The sequence below is a fragment of the Ostrea edulis genome, chromosome 5 (assembly GCF_947568905.1).
Source record: "Ostrea edulis chromosome 5, xbOstEdul1.1, whole genome shotgun sequence".
NCBI lineage: Eukaryota > Metazoa > Mollusca > Bivalvia > Ostreida > Ostreidae > Ostrea > Ostrea edulis.
This window is the reverse complement of record NC_079168.1, coordinates 37,222,988-37,229,923: the sequence shown is the minus strand read 5'-3', so window position 1 is coordinate 37,229,923 and position 6,936 is coordinate 37,222,988.

The window sequence follows — 6,936 nt, the reverse complement described above, 5'->3', positions numbered from 1 at the left end:
AATCAAAGTACTGAAAGTACTCATGGGAGTTGAACATTGTGGAAATTCAGTTAGAACAGATAGCACTGGAAGGGTAGGGGGATAAATGACTGAATATTATCATGATTTTAGATACAAATCAACTGTTGTTGTTTTTTAAAGCGTTACAACAGCAAACATGGATAATGGAAGGCCCATGGGCCAGCAACGCTCCTCGAGTAACTGAAGTCATGTTGTTGTTTTCTAGAATTTCACCCCTTTATATTCTCATGAAAAATGTGACCACATATTATGGCCCAAACATTCAAATCAATATGGTTATCAATGTCTTGCAGTTATGAAGAAGTTTTTTCCCCTGTTTATATACATTCAAGTTTAACCCTAGTTGTAGCTAATTCTAAGGATTCATTACTTGAAAAGGTAGTCCAATATGTTAAACTGTCACCTGAGTATACTACAGTCCTGTAGAGGATCAATGGAATGGTAAATAATTGTATAATAACTCAAAATAAATGAAATGCAAAAAAAATTAGAAATCGTCCGGCTTCGAAGATGCACAAACCGAGTTGCGCAAGGAATGGGCATAGAGGGAACCGGCAGAAAAGTTTGCAAGAATTATCAAGCAGGAGCAAAATTTTGCGTACATAAATTTCAGCCGACTTAAATCCTTTGTGACCTTGACCTTTAACCCTTGACCAAAATCAATAGGCTTCTTTGTCTCATCAAGGGCGATAATCCATCTAAGTTTAATTGAGATCCAATAATCTGTTAAAAAATTATAGTGAAGAAAACAAAATTTTCTCCAAATTTCAGTCTATTTATAGCCACTGTGACTTTGACCTTGTGACCCCGGAATAGATAGGCTTCTCATCTTACTGAGGGTGACAATCGATCTAAGTTTGATTGAGATCCTATAATTCGTTCAAGAGCTATGGTGTGGAAAACAAAATTTTCTCCAAATTTCAGTCTATTTACAGCCAGTGACTTGACCTTTGACCTAGTGACCCCAGAATCGATAGACTTCTTGGTCTTACTGAGGGTGACAATCCATCTAAGTTTGATTGAGATCGTATGATTCGTTCAAGAGCTATGGTGCGGAAAACAAAATTTTCTCCAAATTTCAGTCTATTTATAGCCACTGTGACCTTGACCTTTGACCTAGTGACCCCAGAATCAATAGGCTTCCTCATCTTACTGAGGGTGACAATCCATCTAAGTTTGAATGACATCCTATAATTTGCTCAAGAGCTATGGTGCGGAAATGAAATGTTGATGCGTGCCCGCCTGCCCGCCCAAAGGCACTTCATCAGATCATAAGCCGAGTTCGACTTCATCGCAACTCCGCTAAAAATGAAACACTAGTCAAATAATGTTATTTATTGCCAAGGTATTTGGGATATTGTACTGTGGCTCAAACAGGGGTGAATGAACATGACAGTATGGGAAGCATATAGTGGAATCAGACTTGTTATACTGGAAATCTATAGTGATTAATAAACTATACATGTATAAGATCCATAACTATTTTTTTTCAGTTTGTGAGGGAGAATCCTCATGTCTCTTTCATCTGTAGACAAATAAACTGTAGACAAATAAACAATGTGTTTTGACCAGAGCAATTTCCAATCCTTTTTGCAGCATAAATTCAACATTGTGGCAACTGGGTTAAACTTTGATAGTGAAGTAATACATGGCAGCACCTTATCCCATGCTCTTAAAATTTCTGTTTGACACACACTCATGACATCCACTCAAACATTACAGAGTGAAGCAAAAAAATCATTGTAATAGGGGATTCAAAATGGATAACTGGTACAAAATATGGTACATACTATTCGAAAAGGATAATGAATTTGACATATTGATGTCTTGGAAAAGGAAATTCTGACATCGGGGCTCTAAGCATTTTCAAACATTGTCATTTGATAAAAGTGTTCTACATTTTAAAAATAGAGATTAATATGTCTTTACATACATAGGTGAGAAAGTTTCCATTATTCCTAGCCGAGACATACCATGTATGCGCAAAAAATTCATAAACAAATATCAAAATACTCACGTAGAAAATGTGGACCTTACCGTCATCAAGTGCAGCGAAACACGCCATTTCGAGATTTTCGCAGACGAAAGCTCGGTAACAGTAATGAATAAGGTACACTCATTTTGTATCTATTTTGTGACTTTCTTTATTAAAAGGAACAGTTCTCTAATGTGTAACGTGCAATTACTACGTAATTCAATAACTTGAAGCATGAAGCAGTTTCACTTTGCAACCGGATATAAGAAATTTTATTTCGTATTCCGATCCCGATCGAAAGTTGTTGACTGGGAATGACGTGTTTTAATTCAGTATACATGTAACATCAAACATTTTTTATATCACATTAAAAAAAAACCCCAAATATATACACATACACAATGTTGTAGAGTTATTTCTTGTAAATTTTCTGAGGTTTCGCACCATAATCGATTATTCGCGCCACGGTGGCAATAGGTCTTGTGTGCAGTTGTCGTTCGTTTCCCTATCAATGTTTATAGGTGACGCTGCGCTACAAACGACAATTTTCAACCTTATCTTTTATTTTTCTATGTATATCAGTATCAATTTGATCGAAATCTTGTATTCAAATTGATTTGAATACAATATCATTGCATTTACTTACATGTCAATTATCAAAATTAGATTAATTCAGAAAAGTTACATGGATTATTTAATGGCGGATGTTTATAAAAGTTTATGTTGATTTACCTAGGAGTAAATCAGCTGACACAGAACCCCCGCTGACGACCACTATACAAATCAATACAAATTACTGCGCAGAAAAGTGCGTGATGACCAAGGGAGATTGAACATAGTTCAACTCCCAAAAACACTGTAACTTATGTGAAACCTTCGTTTCGTAGTGTTAATTCAAGTATGTTCAAGTAATAACCCCCAGGGGTAGGGTATGCCAACAATTGGGGATCAATACTTTACAATGAAATATATAGGATTTAAAAAAAAAAATCTTCTCAAGAGCAACAAAGGCATCATTAAAAATATTGATATGAAGCATCCTTAGTTAGTCTAGATTTGTCTTAGTTACGACTCCAAGGGGTTGGATGGGACCACATTTTTAAAAATCTTCCTACTAAGCACATCCTTGGTAGGTCAGATGTGCATTGTGGCCTATGGGCCTCTTCCTCACATATAGCTTAATTATGCTTGCTACTCAGTTTTAGAATGTTTCAACAGTTAACACATTTCATTACCTCAAATTGAAGGTATAACATATGCTTCTGGATTACAAATAATACCATCCAACATATTATATCCTTCATTTAATTCGATCTTGCATTAGAATCCATGTCATTCACTGCCAAACGTCACCTCGTTTCAGTACCTTCAGTACTTTGATTCTCCTTTGTATCGCCCCGTTTCTATTCTAATTGGAAGTAAACCACATCTTCATATATATTTAAAGATCTTAGATATTTTGATGTGCTCGATCGTGGAAAATTAATTTTCGGTTATAAAATTTGTTTTAATATCTTTATATAAATATGACTTAATTAAGAGTTGATTTACTTATACATGTACTAGTCACTTCATTCTTATAATGATGAAGCAACTTGTTCTCAAATTACCAGTGACACACAGTAGTGTACTATTATATATTTTCTGTATAATTTAAAAATTCAAATAATGACTTCATTTGTGATGTCCAGTTAGACATATATTGATTTACACATGCATGTTTAGTAATGTAGTCCATTGATAGTAGACAATTCCAGTATCGTATATAGTTTATACAGTGTCGGTGGTAAGGAATCTTCCATCTGAATTCGCCATGTAGTGCAGGTAAAGGAATGAATCTGTGATAATGACGAAGTGCGCAATTCTGAACCATCTCAATGTTGTGGTAGTTTCGAAGACCCCATCCAGTGTTCTAGCACTACCTGAAAATTAAAAAGTCGATGCAATTCACTTGTGAGGGACAAATGCTTAATGCTTGGAAACCATTTGATTTTACTAAATCAGCAGGAAATAATTCTCATGTATGTAAAATTAGAAGCTAAGTTCAAGGCCGCTCGTGCCATGGCCGCATCAAACCTAAGATGCGATTACACTTTCACCAAACGCTCGACATTTCGAAATGAAAACTATGTGTCTTTCGGATATGACCCTAAAAACGGAGATCCCGTGTCGCGGCAGGCGTTGGCACGATAAAGAATCATTACAAGTGGTATTTCACCTACAACTGGTGACATCTCAATATTACACACATTATATATATATATATATATATATATATATATATATATATATATATATATAAACATTAAAACACTTTTCGAAATATTTCAGCCGTATTACCAGCCTTCATCAGTCGTGTTTATTAATATATATATATATATATATATATATATATATATATATATATATCGCGGCCTTACTACACTTTTAGAAGTTTTGAAAATACTATTATGCAATTTTCACCATAACGGCGTTCCGTACTTTTTTTTACGTGATAGAATTCCTTCGAACTATAGATATATATTATATCTTATTTATTTGTTCTCTTTAAAATTTGTATATTTTTGGTAGTGTTTTTGTCTTATATTCATTGTAGTAAGTATGTGAATTAAATGTACATATTCAATATGCTTGTATATTGAAAAATAACACACCAGACCGATACTTTAAGATTGATAGAACATCCCGACTTTAAAATGCACAAATATCAAATTATATATCTTAATTAGGAAATATAATAAATTCCATCATGCATCTGCACTCTAAAATTCATTACTTATTAAACAAATCTTCAAAACACATAAAAACTTACCTAAACTAATATGTTGACGGTGCTACCGTTTGAGCGAGCGCAGCTTCATGTACATACATATTTTTGTAATGTTCATGCTTTGATCAGGTTCAATTTAAACAATATCTATTTGCCAAATATTCATTACATGAATTTTCTCACAGGGTTTTATATTAAAAACCATTAAATCATGTGTACATGGATGTGATTAAAATATTTTTATGTTATGTATACATTTTATTTCTGCTGCCTTCACTGTGACTTGCTTAACCTTTGATGCATCACCTGTTCTGAAATGTATGCTCTCAGCCTCTACTTTCCATTTTTTTCTACTCTCCTGCAATCTTTTCAAGTTAATAATTGTATGATAAAAATGCCCAAACCTTTCAAGTTTGTAAAACTGTGTTTAAACAGCACTGCCTTTGAACACAAAACGCATTTCAATATAATGAAAATTTAAAAGTAAATCGATAAATTCAACTATTGGGCATGTATATGCGCCCCCACCCCCACCCCCTCCCCCATGTGAACCTATCTAATTAAAAAAAAAATGAAATTCATATTATAATCCCCTTGTAGTAATAGTATATTCCAAAAGAGAAAACTAGAACAACTTTTATAATGTTGTACATAATCCTAGTTGTAACACAATGATGAAATATTTCAGCATTCACATATAATCATTGAATAAAATTGCAACATCATTGATTTCAGCCCCTCTCCATGTGCTGTTGTTGCGAGGATACATTAATTAAGATTAATTTACAAAACTAGAATCAATTTATGATTTTTCAGTCGTTAATATCAAGTGGCATGGTCGGTTTTCCTAGGGGGGTTGGGGGGGGGGGGGGGGTGTCATTGTGGTTTGCATTACCGGACATGTTAGAAAGAAATGGATTCAAGCACTTATTATTTTTAGTCGCGGGAAATAAAACGAAGATTTTTAAAAAATGTTTTCAATCCGACCGATTTCCATCGATTTCTTTTGTAATTTTTTGAATAGCAGTAATTCAGTACCCGTGATCCCTCACATATTCTTACAATTTTTAAAGTTAGTCTCTCTTTTTTCTTGTTAGAATATATTGAGAATTCAGTATTTTAATCAGATTTATGGTTTGCAGTCGATTATAACAATTTGTATTCGATGCCATATTATGTATGCCTAATTCTTACGTATATTCAATATTGTCCCGGTAGTATGACTTTTGCAAATGGAAATAACAAGTACGTATCTAGATCCGCCAAGTGTTGTCAGTCTTATTATGACGTACGTCAAAACATAGACATGACGTCACACATCATCTTAGCCTGCCTTTCATAAACATTGTACCACGTTAAACATTTCGCCTAATGGTGCACTGAATTTTGGAGCTATGAGGCCACAAGATTAGGATGATAATCCACGTAAGTTCACAATCATATTCCAAGGTGTGACTTCGAGATCTCAGCCATTTTTGACAAGGGACTCCTGGGATTGGCGTCAAAAAGTTTTCCTTATTAGAGGTTTAGGGTTAGCTCGGATTATTTCCCGCGTTCTAGTCATTAAAATGTCACATAATTTTCAAGGTCTTGTCTTAAAATTTGAAATGAAACTTTAAAAAGTAGGGGTTGGAGACCCAAAATTTTAAATTATTGGCGAAAATACTGAATTTCTAAACAAAATTTCGAGTAAATTAATTTTTTAAAGCTGTATGACCCGATGTTCATGTATTATTTTTGTACACAATTACTTTAAAGCAGATTAATTACTTTATAAAGTTATTAACTTTCCCTTAATTACATGCTTGAAAACATTTGCATGTAAAAGAAAACAGTGCGAATATTATTTAGAAAGTAAATATAGTGGCTGCATATTTAAATCATCCCATAATAGACGTCTATAAATAGACCCACGCGCGTCAGGGGAATCCCAGCATGATGTATTAACTCATACGCAAATGTCTAGTTTTAAGGCTGAATGAGCGTAAAACAACGAATTACTAAGAGGTATTTGATATTTTTATTTCTATTAAACTTATGGTACGGTACTGTTATAACAAAATACATAGCTTTACACAGATAAGACCACTGATGATCTGAAAGTTTGAACTGGTCACGTGACTGTCGCTTGAAATGGCAGAGTGACGCGGTTATTTGTAAACATCGATTT